Consider the following 17,068-nt stretch of genomic DNA (forward strand, 5'->3'; position numbering starts at 1 on the left):
ATATCAAAATTCTAAACAAACAGACTGCTGTGGTACTGTTGCGTCTGTTATATGAATCTAAAAAATATCACTGAAATTCTTCCCATGATGTCAGAAAGGCTGTGCTCATTAGTGAAAACAAGCACAGCTGTTCGATAAATCTTAAGGGTTGATCATCCAATCCACAGACGAAAAAAGGCACTTTAGACCAATCAGCAAAAAATGAAAACATTGTGTTCTACTCCTTGCCATCATAGTTTTAAAAGTGCCGTTTCAACATAAAATGTAAGTTTGGGCATAGAATATGACCAAACTAACATCCCGTGAGCCTAATAACATCGATATTGATGAACTTATTCCCATGGTGTGACAATCTCAGTTTTGCTGATTTGCATATGCGTTGGCATAAACTTCCGTTCTTTGCCTTCCTAATTGGAGAATGCAGGTTCAACGGAAGATGTAAACAGGGTGTAATATATGTCTAAACTGAAGTCTCAAAATGTAACAAAGGCGAAAACCAGACTTCTTAGCAGGCACTCTATAGAGATGTTATTAAATCATTTGCATAAACCTGATAAGGATTTTTAAAATTATTCCCATAACAAGGATCTCAATAAGAATGTATGAACTAATCAAACCAGATATAGTTGTTTCAAGTATCCATAATCATAAAGTTCCCCGTATCAATCAGGGAGAAGTGGCTTGTCAAGTACATTATGTATCCAATCTTAGGTCCCGATAATGTAACGACAACCAGAATCAGATTTCTTAGCAGGCACTCTATAATGATGTTATTAAATCATTTATATAAACCTTACAATGATTCTTGAAATTATCTCCATAATAAGAATCTCAATAAGAGTATAGGAATTAGTCAGACCAAATTTAGTTGTCTCAAGTGTCCAGAATTACAGTGTTCCCCGTATCTATAAGGGAAAGGTGGCTTGTCACACACAGGCACCCAATCTCTATCTCTAAAAATATAAGTTCCGTCATAGCAATTCTAGTCATACCAAACACTAGATTGACTGAGAAGTTCATGTATAGCTAAATACTTAAATCTAAAGTCTTGTTGATACTCATATCCTAAAGTATATGAATCAACAATGAAAACCATAGGACATCATTGACCAATCCGTGTTATCCATGTATAAAAAAAACTATCATTATTAATTCCTATGTCTTATGGTCAATCAAGAACTTTATGGAAAATATAAATGAATTAGGGTACATCAATGATTGTTCTCAGTATAAGCTTTTAGTTTAGGTATGTTCTTTCTTTATAGTCGCCTTTTAAGTTTTAATACTGGTTTTAAGGGAATAATGCTATTCAAGCCTGAGGGCTGATCAGCTCTTAAATTAATTATCCATTTTGTTTCTCTTAATTCAGTCATATTCTCAATATCACCCTTCCTTGGTCCAATAAAAATATTCTCAATCACTTTAAATAGAAATGAATGTCCTCTGTTTACATCTACGTGAAGAGCCAGGGCATTGTGCACATCTTTGTTAATAATGTCTCTTTGATGTCTTTGTACTCTTTTTTTGAGCATCTGATTAGTCTTCCCTACATAGAAAGATGGGCAAGATTTACAAGTTGCCAAATAAACAACGTTTTAAGTTATGCAAGTTGCCTTGACATCAAAGACATACTTTTTATTGGTGAATGGATGCTCAAACTGGTTGCTGCTCTCTATGAGTGCACAAATATTACAATTACCGCACATGAATGTGCCTTTTTGCCCTTTTATTAAATTTCTGTTATGATGGTTGGTGCACAGTAGTCTTTTTATATTCCTTTTATACTTATAGCAAAACTGTGGCCTTTCTCCGACTATACCCTTTAACTGTGGATCCTGTGTTAAAACAGGCCAAAATTGGTTTATCACTTTCTGAACTTGAAAGTTGTTGGTACTATAAGTCAGGAGAAATCTAATAGTGGAATTTTCTTGTTTATGCCTGTCATTCCATTCTCTATTTGAAGGCTGCAAGTCCTGCTCTTTGTAACCTCTCTCTCTCTCTCTCAGATTTTTCTGTAGAATTTGTATTTCTCTATTCCGTGTTGACTCCCGGTTACAACGTTGTAGATTCTGTTAGTCTCATTGGTCATTATAAGAATAAACATCCCTGAAGAGAACCACTGACAATAGTGGCTGGCTGATGTAAAAAAAAAAGAAACAGAAAACTGAATCCAAAGTACCAACTTCTATGAAATCTCTCAAAGTGTCAGCAGCAACCTAACTATTAAAAGCATCTAAATGGTCTCACTATGTATTAACACCTTTAATCTCATGCATTTATTCACAACATATATATACAAGAAAAGGTATGTTTCCTATAACTATTTATACATGTCTTATCAACCTATTAAGTTTCTCTTCTTCTTTTTGTTTTAATAAATAAATGTTAAAAATTTCTACTACTTAATATAGCTATTTATTTAATCTAGTAATATCAAAGTTAAATTATTATGTTTTATAAATATGTTTTTCAGCCTACTAGTGTCATGTCTAATATTTAATTAATACATTTTCCTTTTATTAAAATGCGGTAAAAATAGTGGAAGCAGGACCACCACAAAAAAGTAATAAAACTTTTTATTATTATAAAACGAGCACTTTCACGTGTCCAACTACATGCTTCATCAGGTTTGACTAAAAACATTTTTCAACAGATATATATACACAGCATCACACACCCTACTTGCATATAAACCAATTAACAGAATTAATTGGATAAAGTTAAATAAGCAATTGATCAGTCAAAATGAAGATGTGAAACTGTTGTGTTCACAAACCTTATAAACCTCAAAAAACATTAAAAAACATCAAAACCTTTCATAGCTACATCAGAGTAGTACTATATTATTATCAAAACAGATAAATACACATATACATAAAAACACATATATGAAAACATAAATACCAATACTAAATGAACTATATGTATAAATTAAAAACTAAATGCTACTACTGCATCTATCTACAGGCAGCTAGGGCTGTTCTAATACTAACATATTGATTAAGACCAGGTTCAATATGTGCTCTTAATTTAAAAATCCATCCTAGTTCAAATGATTCAAGATGGCTAAAACTATCACCCCCTCGTCTATTTAATTTAACAATTTGTAAAACTCTAAAAGTAAAAGCATGCTCAGGGTAGGTGATAATGTGCTTTTCTAGAGTATTAGTAGGGACCAGCTTCCTAATATCATAAATATGGTTATATATCCTGTCCTTAAGCTTTCTAGAGGTCATACCCACATAAAAAACTGTGCATTTTATGCAAGTAGCCAGGTATATTAGATTTGTACTGTTACATGTAGCGTGGAACCGGGGAATAAACATAAAATCCAAACTGGGATGCAAAAATTCTTGTTCCTTAGTAATATAACCACATAAATTACAGCTATTACATGGAAATGTGCCATAATTTATAGCCCCTATGTCTTTAACCAGGGCTTCATTAAATCTCTCTACACAGAGTAATCTTTTCAAGTTTTTACGATTCCTGTACCTAAACCTAGGTATACTTCCTAGTAAGTCAGAAAGGCGTTGATCTGTTACTAACACATTCCAATTTTTCTTGATAATGTCTGTAATATTCTTATTATCATTGGTATATCTAAGCATAACAGCCAAATGGCCTGGTTGGGGAGTAGGCTTCCCTAAACCTCTTTTATTATGCCAGGTCTTCCATCTATTATGATCTTTACTGACTTTATTAGTATAAAAAGAACCATTAACCACATATTTCCTTATGTCATTAATAGTTTTCTTAGTGTAGCCTCTATCTATAAAAAGTTCATCTAGGAGTTCAAGTTGTAGTAGTCTATCTATCGGATCTCTACAAATACTAGTAATCCTAAGATATTGGCTCTTAACAACATTAGGAAAAATAAAGCGGGGATGCATACTGTCAAAGTGTAATAGAGCATTCCTCCAGCATGCTTTCCTATATAATGAGGTGGACAGCGCTCCCCTCTCATTCTTACTTATCGTCACATCTAAAAAATGTATTTCATGTAGGGAGGTTTCCATTGTAAATTTTAAAAAGGTTGTAGTGGTTCCTAAATAGGATACAAATTCCTGTAGAAGGCTCATATCACCGTCCCAAATAATTAGTATATCGTCTACAAAACGTCGATATAACAGGACATGTTGAAAAAAAGCCGTATTAAAAACATGTTCTTCCTCCCAATGGTACATTACCAAATTGGCATATGAATTGGCACATGGGGTGCCCATAGCGACACCCCATGCTAGCCAATAAAGCATGTCCTGAAACATGAACACATTATTATTAAGGACTATATCCATCAGGGTACATATCAAGATCTGTTTATCATTAGTGTACCTCTCCATGGCATGTAGCAATTCCCTTAAAGCCTCCATCCCATAATCATTAGGGATGGCTGTGAACAAATTTTTTACATCCAAAGTCACTAACATAGAGGAAAAAAGACCCATGTTGTAACTCAAATCAAGATCACTCAATAACTGGCATGTGTCTTTAAGAATAGTGGGTATGCTCCTAACTAAAGGACATAGGTTACTCTCTAAATAACGGGATATATTCTCAGTAAGCCATCCCTGTCCAGCTACTATCGGTCGTAAGGGCGGAGGATAAACCCCCTTATGCATCTTAGGAACACCTTTTATATAGGGAGTGACAGGGTGTCAACATGGAAATAATCAAAATGTTCATAGGATATTTGCCTGCACATGAGAAGGTCATACAGTTCATCATACACTCCCTTGATGATTCTGTCAACATCTTCTTTCCTAATTTTAACATATGTATCATTGTCATTTAATAACTCTGACATCAAGATGATATAATGGTGTGTATCTAGTAACACCCCCCCCCCCACCTTTATCAGCTGGTCTTATTGTCAAATTTACATCCTGAATAAAATTATTTAATGAACATCTCTCTTATGTATTCAGATTGAAAAAATGACATTTCTTAGTTTTTTCAGCAAAGTACTTGTAAAAATCCCTCTCACAAGCCCGTATAAAACATTCTACACTTGCAGGCATGTTAGGAATAAAAGTGTTTTTATGCTTAAAAGCAAAGTCACATTTGTTGTTAATATTTCCCTCGTCATTAAACAACAGTTTTAGAGAGACCATTCTCCCAAACATGTGTATATCAGTCAAAAGCTCCGTGAGGTCACTGATTTGAGAGGGTATAAAAGAAAGCCCTCTATTTAATAAACCTATGTCCGAATCACTCAATTGATGGCTTGATAAATTAAAAACCAAGCCATTCAGTTCTTGCTTCTCCGCCTTACCTCGACATTCTCTCCTGAGAATTTCCTCTTTCGTCGACGCAATCTGTGAGGCCCCTCGGTATTTCATTGGAAGTGGTAAAAAACGACTTAAAGCACCATTAGTCGTTTTTGGTCTTGCTCCATTTTTGTTGTTATCTTGTGTGGCCTGGATCCGTAGGGCTTGCTGGTTTGCTGGTGGCGTACTCGCAGCCTGAGTAGCTGCTTTGATATCACTTCTACTTAGTGACATCACCATTGACTCAGTTTCCCCCTCCATTGATATCCGCTCCTATACTTTCATTCCTTAAAGGGGTATTATCATCATTCAGCTGCTCACCGATATTTAGACAATCTTGGTCTGAAACAGAGGCATGATTTATGCGGCCATTCCTCGGCCAAACAAAGACCTGGACAGTGGTGAAATCTCTATAGCCCCTCTGTCATTTTTTATGCTTAATTAGTCATAGCTTATCACTGTAAGCCACGATCTGAGCATACATACTGTCCATTCTTTTCTCAAAGAACTCTCCTTTATAGCGGAGCTGTATCTCAGAATTTTGATTTTCTACTTTCTTCAGCAATTCAGTCTCAATAGGAGAAAAATAATCAATCAAAAGTCTCATATATTGATAACTTAGATCTAAATTCAGCTGTTGCCACTTTAACAAGTCAGGGTGACTATCGCCATAGGTAGGCATACAGAGTACACGCATCCCTCTGGGAACTATATGGAAGTCAAGACAGGCTTCCAAATGCTTCCGCTGCCAAGTTAATCTCTGTAGCCTATATAAATCATTTTCAAGGTCTCTTACCCTGTTGTTAAATTCATGGATATTGTCTGTAGTGCCTATGGCAGTAGATGGAGTCGAATAAAACAATTCCATATGCAGTAGTGGATTAGCTTGTGATGGCAACACTTCACTCCATCTGCGAACAGAACTACTGCCTTCTGGATTTTAGTCGAGTTCCACTTCTGGGGTCTCCATTGTGTGTAGGTAGTGGTATCCAAACAAGAAGACGTAACAAATGGAAAAAACAGAGAGACCACTGTCCACCAAAGGTCCACCTCCACAAAAAGCAGCAACCAGGAACAAAAATTCAGTAAAAATAGTGGAAGCAGGACCACCACAAAAATGTAATAAAACTTAATAAAACTTTTTATTATTATAAAACGAACGCTTTCACGTGTCCAACTACATGCTTCATCAGGTTTGACTAAAAACATTTTTCAACAGATATATATATACACAGCATCACACACCCTACTTGCATATAAACCAATTAACAGAATTAATTGGATAAAGTTAAATAAGCAATTGATCAATTAAAATGAATATGTGAAACTGTTGTGTTCACAAACCTTATAAACCTCAAAAAACCTGAAAAAAACATTAAAATCTTTCATAGCTACATCAGAGCAGTACTATATTATTATCAAAACAGATAAATACACATATACATAAAAACACATACATGAAAACATAAATACCAATACTAAATGAACTATATGTATAAATTAAGAACTAAATGCTACTACTGCATCTATCTATCTACGGGCAGCTAGGGCTGTTCTAATACTAACATATTGATTAAGACCAGGTTCAATATGTGCTCTTAATTTAAAAAATCCATCCTAGTTCAACTGATTCAAGATGGCTGAAACTATCACCCCCTCATCTATTTAATTTAACAATTTGTAAAACTCTAAAAGTAAAAGCATGCTCAGGGTAGGTGATAATGTGCTTTGCTAGTGCATTAGTAGGGACCAGCCTCCTAATATCATAAATATGGTTATATATCCTGTCCTTAAGCTTTCTAGAGGTCATACCCACATAAAAAACTGTGCATTTTATGCAAGTAGCCAGGTATATTAGATTCGTACTGTTACATGTAGCATGGAACCGGGGAATAAACATAAAATCCAAACTGGGATGCAAAAATTCTTGTTCCTTAGTAATATAACCACATAAATTACAGCTATTACATGGAAATGTGCCATAATTTATAGCCCATATGTCTTTAACCAGGCCTTCATTAAATCTCTCTACACAGAGTAATCTTTTCAAGTTTTTACTGTTCCTGTACCTAAACCTAGGTATACTTCCTAGTAGGTCAGAAAGGCGTTGATCTGTTACTAACACATTCCAATTTTTCTTGATAATTTCTGTAATATTCTTATTATCATTGGTATATCTAAGCATAACAGCCAAATGGCCTGTTTGGGGAGTAGGCTTCCCTAAACCTCTTTTATTATGCCAGGTCTTCCATCTATTATGATCTTTACTGACTTTATTAGTATCAAAAGAACCATCAACCACATATTTCCTTATGTTATTAATAGTTTTCTTAGTGTCATGTCTAATATTTAATTAATACATTTTCCTTTTATTAAAATGCTTATTGTTATTTTTAGTCTGAGTCTCATACAGTAGCACTTATATGCTTTTTAGACTATATTAATGAAATGTTCCTCGTAGCTACGAAACGTTCCCATTTTTAAATGGAGAAATGCTATTGAGATCTGCCAGTTAAAAATAAAGTAACAAGAAGGTATTTCCTCATTGTTGATGTGAATGAGGATGTTAAGAAAGAGACTCGTTTCGAGTTGCAGTTATTACATGCAGTAAATTGTCTATAATATAAATATGGAGTTTACCTTGCTTATCATTTAGTAATGGTAGAGTAAATATATATATGCTTTATCTTATTGACTTTGATTGTTCCAAACTGGTGTGTGGTTGTCAGTCTAGGTGCGTATAAAACAGCTATTTTTTTTTTCTATTTTTGTTTTTACATTTTAAATATGCTACCTAAATTTCATTCCATGTTAAAATGTTAGATCGATTAGTAACTAGCATACTGTGATCGGGAACACTATAGAATTATTTGAATTAAGCGAAAATGAATGTCCTGCCTTTGGACGATGCATTAGAGTAATGTATGGAAGAGGTGATCTAAAGAACTGCAAATACACACAGACTACAAATTAATTTATATTCATTACAATATTAAGACATCAACTTCCTTCCCTGGCATAAATGACAATTATTGCATACCTATTTATTTTGACCTTTGTTATACTGCCCACAGCCTATTGCATAATATATACATTGCAGTCATTGATAATTAGCTGGGGTCTTCGCAATGGCCTTAAACAATGTGTATGTTTCTGGAGAATATTGCCATAATCATCGCTGTTGGTATTATGGTGAATACATTTTTTTTTCTTCTTGCCTCAGATGTACTGACGAAGAAAGGTTGTACACCAGGGTTATGCCCTATCTGAAATCTTGTCCGGTCTGTCATTGTGTGCTTAATGCAAGGAGTGGGACTACTGTTGCAGCTAGAGGAAAAAAAATGTTACTGAAAGTAGGGTTTGGGTTTCTTAGATGGCTGCATTACTGAAACAGTTGTTTCTTGGAATGGCTTGACGATTGTTCCTATTTCAGGAAGTTGACTGACAGCGGAGTGATTTTCTGGGCAGGGTTTGTTGAAGTATCTGGCGATCTCTACTTGTCGGGGATAATTGGTGGGATTTCTCTGTGGAATAGATGCCGGGAACTGTTGTAATTCTGGTGATGTCCTGCTTTGCCTTCTGAACTGATAATGAATGGTGCGGTTTTTGTTGGTTGTAGTTGCAGATTATGTGGAACTGATATACAGTTGTGTCGGGTCAGATTGGAGTAGCACTGTTGGTCAAGTGAACTGGTGTTGTATGAGGTCAGACAGTATGCAGAGAGTGGGGTTAAAGGTGCAATGGACATGATGTGAGCTGACCCTGGTGTCTTTGGGTCAGGGGTGGTGTGCTCCTTGCGCGGGAGAGTGTCAGTGTTTTGAGACTTTTTTTTTTTTTTCTCTGTCTCTTCCATTTTCATGGCAGTTGTTTGAGCGGGAAATAAGTGCTCGTGAAGTTTTATAAAGGTCTATTTAGACTGCAGTATGCACGAGCTAGGGAAAAAGTTGTCTCCTATCTTTACAATTGCAGAGTAGTTTAGTGTTGTCATAACAAGAGTAGATAAGGTTTTGATTGGCTGTTGGTATACTCGTACCCTACAGAAGCACGTTCACAACACACTTTAGGAAACAAGCTAGATTTCCCTTATCTAGTTATACCCCGTACAAGAGAATATAAAATTAAATCTGATTGTTGTTTGAACCATATTTTAACAAAATCATTATTAAAGTAAACCAAGCAGCTAAAATTATATAAGTACCTGATCAACACATTCATAGAAACTACTATGCTTTACACCACTTAAATAATTTAAACATATGCATTTTTTGACTGCCTTTCTAAAGCATTACTATAACTATTAGCTGAAATATAATAAGATTAAGCCTATATTTAGATTATAAGGTAATTATACAGTCTCTTTTAAATCTGATGAACAGTTCTTGAAAGCACATGTTTATATATTATAAGATGTGATATTCTTTCTTAATTTATGCTATTGCTTGCAAGCCTTGTGATTAAGGATTAAAGTGTCTGTGTGTTTAAACAAGTGAATTCATATCCAATATGCAAAGTTATATTGATACAATGAGCTGAATAAGTTAATAATTAGTATAATTCAACTGCATTTGTTTTCTATGTTTGGATGGTAATGATATAGTAGTTAATTCATTTTAAACAATGCCTTCTACAACCAAATATTTTTAAATCACAATAATAGTTGTTTATTAGACTTCTTGGTTATTTACAGTATATATGGAGCTCAAAGGAATGGGAAAAGGAAGTTAGAGTGATAGTTCACAAGATGTTTCAGTCTGTTGGACTAGGAATGAATTTCATTCCATGGTGAGTAGGGATTAATGAGCTAACTACTTTAACTTTAGTATTTATTTTAGTTTTTAAATTGTTCATTATTTTTACCGAGCCTGACGTACACTTATTGAGTACCTTAGTGATAACATGCTTCACTGAGATAATTGATTATGTACTAATCAATAATACTTTATTTTTTAAGGAGGGGGTGATTTCAGGTAAAGTCAATGACACCTTTAAATATTTCCTCAAAATAATTTGATATCGACCTTTCTATATTATCGTAACATTAATGGTCTAAATAGTCCAAATAAAAGATCTAACTTACTAAGATATCTAAGCTTAAATAGACCACAAATAATTTGTTTTACAGGAAACACATTTCAAGAGCAATGATAATTTCACATGGAACCCAAGTGAGTTCAAGACCTTAGCATGTTCCAACAAAGAAGAAGGGGGTAATAATTCTATGGAGAAACAATTTATTAAATCCTGAAATAATACATAAATATATAGACAATGAGGGCCTTATAGCGATAGTCATTCTGACGTTTAGTAACAGGTTATGGACACTAGTAAACCTATATTGGTTTCCAGGTATTGGGATGGGGACAGTCAAAAAGCATTTAGATCAAATTACAAGCATATTTAAAGGTAATTTAATAATGGGGGGGGGACTTTAATTGTATAACAGATATGTCTGAAACTACTAATAAAAAATCTCCACGTCTAACAGCTACTGCAAAATTACTAAAAAAATGGACCGAATCCTTAAAATTAAAAGATATATTTAATGTTATAGATAGTAATTGCTTGGTATTCTCCCATCAAGATTATAGATATGGTACCCAAACCAGAATTGATAAGATATATATTTCCCAGGATCTTCAAACAAAAATGACTTCCTTTACAATAATTCCTTGCCCCCTCTCAGATCATAATTCTCTAGTTCTAAAAGTGCAAATAAATTTTAATTCACTTGCTTTTCTTACTAGAATTCCTTCATATATTACAAAAATTAAAGAATTTAAGCAATGGTTAGTGAATGAACTCAATTTCTTTGTAGATGTAAACTACAACTCGGAAGCAAATATAGTAATGGTATGGGATTCATTAAAAGCTTATATCTATGGAAAAACGATTGCTTGGTATAAAAATAAAATCAAGGAATGGGAATCAGAACTTCAAAAACTACAAAGGAATCTCACATTATTTAAATCTAAAAAATCTCCCAATTTATTAGAGAATAAGAAGACAATAGAAGACTTAAATAAAAGATATACTGAAATCTTAAATCACAAAACTAATTTAGCCATGGAGAGGTTAAAAATAAATTCTTATGCCACCTCGCCAAAACACTTACATAACTTATCTGTTAAAGTTGAAATGCAATCTGAAGCTAATACTATTGTTAATATACTACATGAAGAAAAAGGTAAGAAAGTTTTGGAAATAGAAGATATTCTAGATGCTTTCAAGTGTAATTTCAAAAATCATTTTAAAAATAACAATAATTTGCCAGAATATCCCCTTTTAGAAAATGTGTTTTCAAATATTAAACCAATCCCTGAAAGTTTACAAAATGAATTACAAAAATCCATTACGCACAAAGAAGTCATAGATACAATCAAAGAAAGTAAAACTAGTAAATCTCCCAGAATGGATGGCTTAATCACAGAAATGTACAAACTATTCCCCAAAAATATAACTTCATTACTACATAAAACATTTATTGAAATTCAAACTCATGCATTAATTCCTCCTTCATGGAGATACTCCTTAATCATACCCATTTTAAAAGAAAACAAGGATGATAGTCAATGCAGCTCATATAGGCCAATTTCATTATTAAATAATGATTATAAAATATTTATGTCTATATTGGTTAAAAAAATAAAAAATCATATGAATGAAATTATAAACTATGACCAAACTGGGTTTATTCAAAATAGACATCCACATGATAACATTAAAAGAATATTGACATTAATTGATTATTTAAACAAAGAAATATAAAAACCTTAATAATTGGACTAGATATTGAGAAAGCTTTCGATTCCTTGAACTGGGATTATTTAATTAAAATCTTAGAAGCTTATAAATTTCCCATTTCCTTCATTACATTTATTAAAAAGGTTTATGAAAACAATTTAACTTATGTTAAATTAGGACCCTTTACCTCAGAAGCTATACAAGTTACGAGAGGTACTAAACAAAGATGCCCTGTGTCACCCATTTTATTTGCATTAGCTATAGAACTATTGGCAATATTAATACGAAACAATCCAAAGATAAAAGGAATAAATACATTTGGTCAATATAACTCCAAGATCATGTTCTTTGCTGACGACATACTTCTTACACTATTGAATTCAAAAGAAACATTAGTTGAATTAGATAATCTGATAAAGAAATTTCATAAGATCTCGGGACTCCGATTTAATAAACAAAAGTCTAAATACTTATTATTAAATAAAAAAAAGGATTTTCAAACAGATAAGAATCATATCATAGAAGAACATGTCTCAACAATAAAATACTTAGGGATAGACTTGTGTGAAAATATTCAAGATATATTGAATATTAATTATAGAAGGATCACAGCTGCAATAGACTCTCTAGTGGGTAAATATAGTAAGTTATTTATAGTTTTTGAAGCTAGATTACAGTTAATTAAAATGATTCTTCTCCCTAAAATTTTGTATGTTGTACAAGCCACTTTGTTAATTCCTGAGAAAACTCACCTTAAGAAAGTAACATAAATTTTGCTAAGATTTCTGTGGTTTCCTAAAAGAAACAAAATTGCATATACTCATTATATCAGACAATGGGACCAGGGAGGAATAAATTTCCTAGATATTGAATCTTATATAAGAGCAACTTTACTTAAAACTGTGATTGAATGGATCAATCCAAATTATATGCCTAACTGGAAATTGTTACATACAACTATAATAATAAATGAAAATAATCTACTTAAAAATTCTACTTTTCTAGACAAGGACAATATATTATGGTACTCACTGGACTTAAATATTCAATAAATTATAACTAAACTAACTAAGACAAATTCAATAAATCATTTATTTGACTATTTTAGGAAATTTATAAACATGAATATGGATTTAAAGCTTTGGTTTGCAATATTAATTCCCTTCAGCATTACTAAAAACTTTCCAGATTAAATTCATAGAGATATATTCCTCTCTTGGGAACAGAAAAATCTAATATGTTGGTTACACTGTTTAAAAAATCAGCAAGTATGGGATTTACAATATATGATGTCAACTTACAAAGTGAATTCTCATGAATGGTTAATGCTTCAGAATATATTGACGTACTCAAAGGATCTATGTAGGATAATAAATAATTCTTCTTTTTCAAATACACCAAATTTTATATCCAGACTGTTTGAAATTTTATATAATAATAAGACATTGGAAAATGATACTTCATATTTATATAATCTAATAAAAAATTACAAACACAACCTAAACCAGCATATTGGCAATATATTACTAAAGGATATATGATTCAGTTAACCTCAGAAAATAAATCTAATTTACTTCTCACAGTAAAATTAACTTCTTGTTCTCATTATTAGAGAATATTTACATGGAAATTCCTTCATAGATCCTTTTTAACCCCTGATAAAGTTTCAAAAATCAATCCTTCTAATGATGGGTTATGCTGGAGATGTCAACAGTATAATAAAGCTGATTGGTCTCACATTTTCTATGACTGTATACAAATTAAACCCTTTTGGGAAAGCATTAACAATTTAATGCAGGCAATTTATACAGATAAGTTTGTCATGACCAAGGCTTTGTTATTACTGACTATAACTGATAATTCTTATTCTTCAAATAAGACTGACCTTCATTTACTTTGGACTATACTAGCTATAGCTAGGAAATGCATAACAACAAGATGGAATTTTACCATAGCTCCTAGCAAGGAAGATTTCATATGTCTATTGAAGAGGACAGCCTTAATGGAAATAAAAACCAAAGAATTAAGACTGTTTTCTAGACCATTAACTAAAAACCCTTGGAAAAAAGTTCTAACTTTGATTGATACTTTGAAAATGGATCTAACCTCCTCATGAAGCAAGTACTAACTTTAATTAAACTATAGCTGTGTAATTTATCACGCAAGTTTTAAAATGTCAGACTAAATGTAAATGTGTATATAGTTAATAATTATCTAACTGGATTGTAAACAGTGATAAGTTTTTATTTATTGTTTATTGCAAATTTAAAATAAAAATCCTCTGAGTAAAAAAAAAAATAATAATAATTCAGGTCCGGGGGGGTGGGAAGGGGATCTGAGATCCAGCACTCCCTTTAGGAATAACTTTGCATGCAATCTGGAAGCCAAAGGGGGATCCAAAGTCAGACAAGCTGAAATAGCAGCCAGGTGGGTTTTGATGGAGGAGTATGCCAATCCAGTCTGCAAGAGTTCACAAAGGCATGACAGTAACAAAGGGACATCAGCCTTTAAAGGGTCCAACTGTCTTTGTAGCCAGCATATGGGGAATTTTTTCCATTTAGATATATAAGATCTCCTAGTATTATGTTTCCTGGTTTCTTGCAGGACTGTGAGCATGTCCTCATTGTAGAGGTGTCTGTAAGGGATCATAATTCTATCATCCGCAGGGTGAGGTTCAGAGATTGTAAGTGGGGATAGATTAGAGATCCCTTGTCCTGTGTGAGAAGATCCACTCTGTGAGTTGACATGTGGTGATTGTCCCTGGCTAAATGCAAAAGGAGAGTGAACCAGTGCTGTCTTGGCCAAAAGGGAGTCATGAACAAGATTCATGATTTGTCCTTCTGAATTTTCAGTAGGACTTTCTGAAGTAGTGGGAAGGGGGGAAATGCATACAGAAACATCCTCTTCCAAGAGATTGAGAAGGCATCCGTTGCTGTCACCATAGGACTGGGCAGCCTGGTAAAAAAAATGGAATCTGTTCATATGGGAGGCAAATAGATCTGAGGTGTACCCCATTTGTAGACTATGTCCAAGAACATATCCCTGTAGAGCATCCATTAGTGGGACTGTGACATGGACCTGATTAAGGTGTCTGCCTAAGTATTCTGTTCTGAAGGGATGTCCACTGCCTGTAGTGTGACTCCATGTCTTGTGGCAAGCTCCCACACTTGCAGAGCTAGTCTGCACAGCAAGTAGGATTTTGTTCCCCCCTGCTAGTTCACATACCACAGAACTGTAGTGTTGTCTTTGAACAATTTTAGTGGGCCTTGTTTCAGCATGTGTTGGAAGGCCTTTAGGGCCAAAAGAATTGCTCTCATCTCTCTGATATTAATATGCTCCTGTTTGATGGAGTCTAGCCAAGTGCCCTGGACTCTTAGAGAGCCCATGGTTGCTCCCCATCGCAGATCTGTGGCATCTGTATACATCTCCTGTACTGGCAAGGGAGCCTGTAAGGGAAGTCCTGAGTTGCAGTTTACTAGATTCAACCACCATTGAATCACTTTCTTGAGGCAAAGCAAGAAGGGGATTTTGTACTCTAGAGGATGAGAGTGCTGAGTCCATATAGACCTTAGGTACCATTGCAGCTTTCTCATGTGGAGCCTCGCCAATGGCAACATGGGAATGGTTGATGCCCCAGGAGTCTGAGGTACAGTCTGGCAGTCAAGTCTGTGGCCTGAAGGACAGTGAGCAGGTACTGTCTTAAGTTTTCCACTTTTTGAGGTGGTAAGGAAAGCCCTTATGACATCCGTCCTTATCCTGCACCCCAGGAATACTAAGTCCTGAGAGGAAGTGTGGTTGGACTTGGGGTAATTTATCTGGAAGCCTAATGCTTGCAGGTGTGAAATTACTGTTTGTACATAGTGTTGCAGGGATTATGTGTAGTCCACCTGAATGAGAAGGTCATCTAGGAAAAGGAAAATTTAAATCCCTTGGGTCCTGTAGAAGGCTACCACTGGGGCCAAGCACTTGGTGAAGACACTTGGTGCAGTAGAAAGCCCGAAGGGCAAGGCTGAGAATTGAGAATGTGAGGAGGCCACAGAGAAGTGCAGGCATCTCCTGTAATTGGTACATACAGAGATGTGTAGGTAGGCATCCTTGATATCCAAGGTGATCATAAACCCCTGAGGTAAAATCAAAGGGAAAGGGTTTGCAAAGTGTGCATTCAAAAGGTAAGCATTTGCAAAGAGAGACTGAGGTGGGAAAGATCTAGGATTGGTCTCCAGGAACCATCTTTCATTGGGACCAAGAACAGCCTGGAGTAGAAACCTTTTCCATTCTCTGTCAGAGAGATAGGCTGAATTGTTCCCTGGGAAATGATGCTGTCGATAACTGGCTGAAATAAGGGAAGCTATTCTTTGAGGGGATGTGAAATATCCATCAAGGACGGGGTTGTAATCCAGGTCATGAACTAACCCTTCTCTATAATGGATAGGACCCACCTGTCTGTGGGGATGTTTTTCCAAACAGGAAGACAGTGACAGAGTCTTTGGGACAGGGGAATGGAGAGGAGGGGTTTTTGCAGGAATGGCAGGAAGTCAATGACTACTTGTGCTGTCTTGAAATTGAGGCTTCTGGGATGGAGTCTGTACAGGCCTGGAAGGAGCAGTTTGCTTCCTGGCAGTCTTTCTGGCCCTGGAAGGAGGGGTGTGGGCAAAATGCTTCTTGATGAATTGTTTTAAATAACTCAGCCACCTTTGTCCCAAAGAGGGCTGAGTTGTCCAGAGGTGCATCCAAGAGTTTTGCCATGATGTCATCAGGTAGGGGCTGTAACCTAAGCCAGGAATATCTTCTCAGGACTGAGGCAGATGCAGTTGACCTCTCAGAAACTTCAGCAGTATCGTAGCTGCACCTAATGGAATGCGTAGTGACCTGAGAGGATAGGGATATAAGACTGGATATCTGAGGTTTGGCAGGAGAGTCTGGGATGTCACTCAGTTGTTTAGTGGCCTGTTGCAAAAGGGCTAGGGCATATTTGGACATATGAGTTTGGTAATTTATTGCCCTGAATGCCAAGGTAGAGGAAGTGTAAACCTTATTCCCTAGGCATTCCATGGCCT

The 17,068-nt window shown here is 34.9% G+C and overlaps 1 protein-coding gene across 1 annotated transcript in view; it reads right to left on the bottom strand.

The window, feature by feature from the left end:
- The window catches only part of CFAP47 (cilia and flagella associated protein 47), a 7,413,452-nt gene that overhangs the window by 959,331 nt on the left and 6,437,053 nt on the right, over nt 1–17,068 (bottom strand). The gene's annotated exons all lie outside the window — the stretch shown is intronic.

Source organism: Protopterus annectens, chromosome 5.part0, assembly GCF_019279795.1.
Source record: "Protopterus annectens isolate FY-2018-M chromosome 5.part0, PAN1.0, whole genome shotgun sequence".
In the NCBI taxonomy this organism is placed as follows: domain Eukaryota; kingdom Metazoa; phylum Chordata; order Ceratodontiformes; family Protopteridae; genus Protopterus; species Protopterus annectens.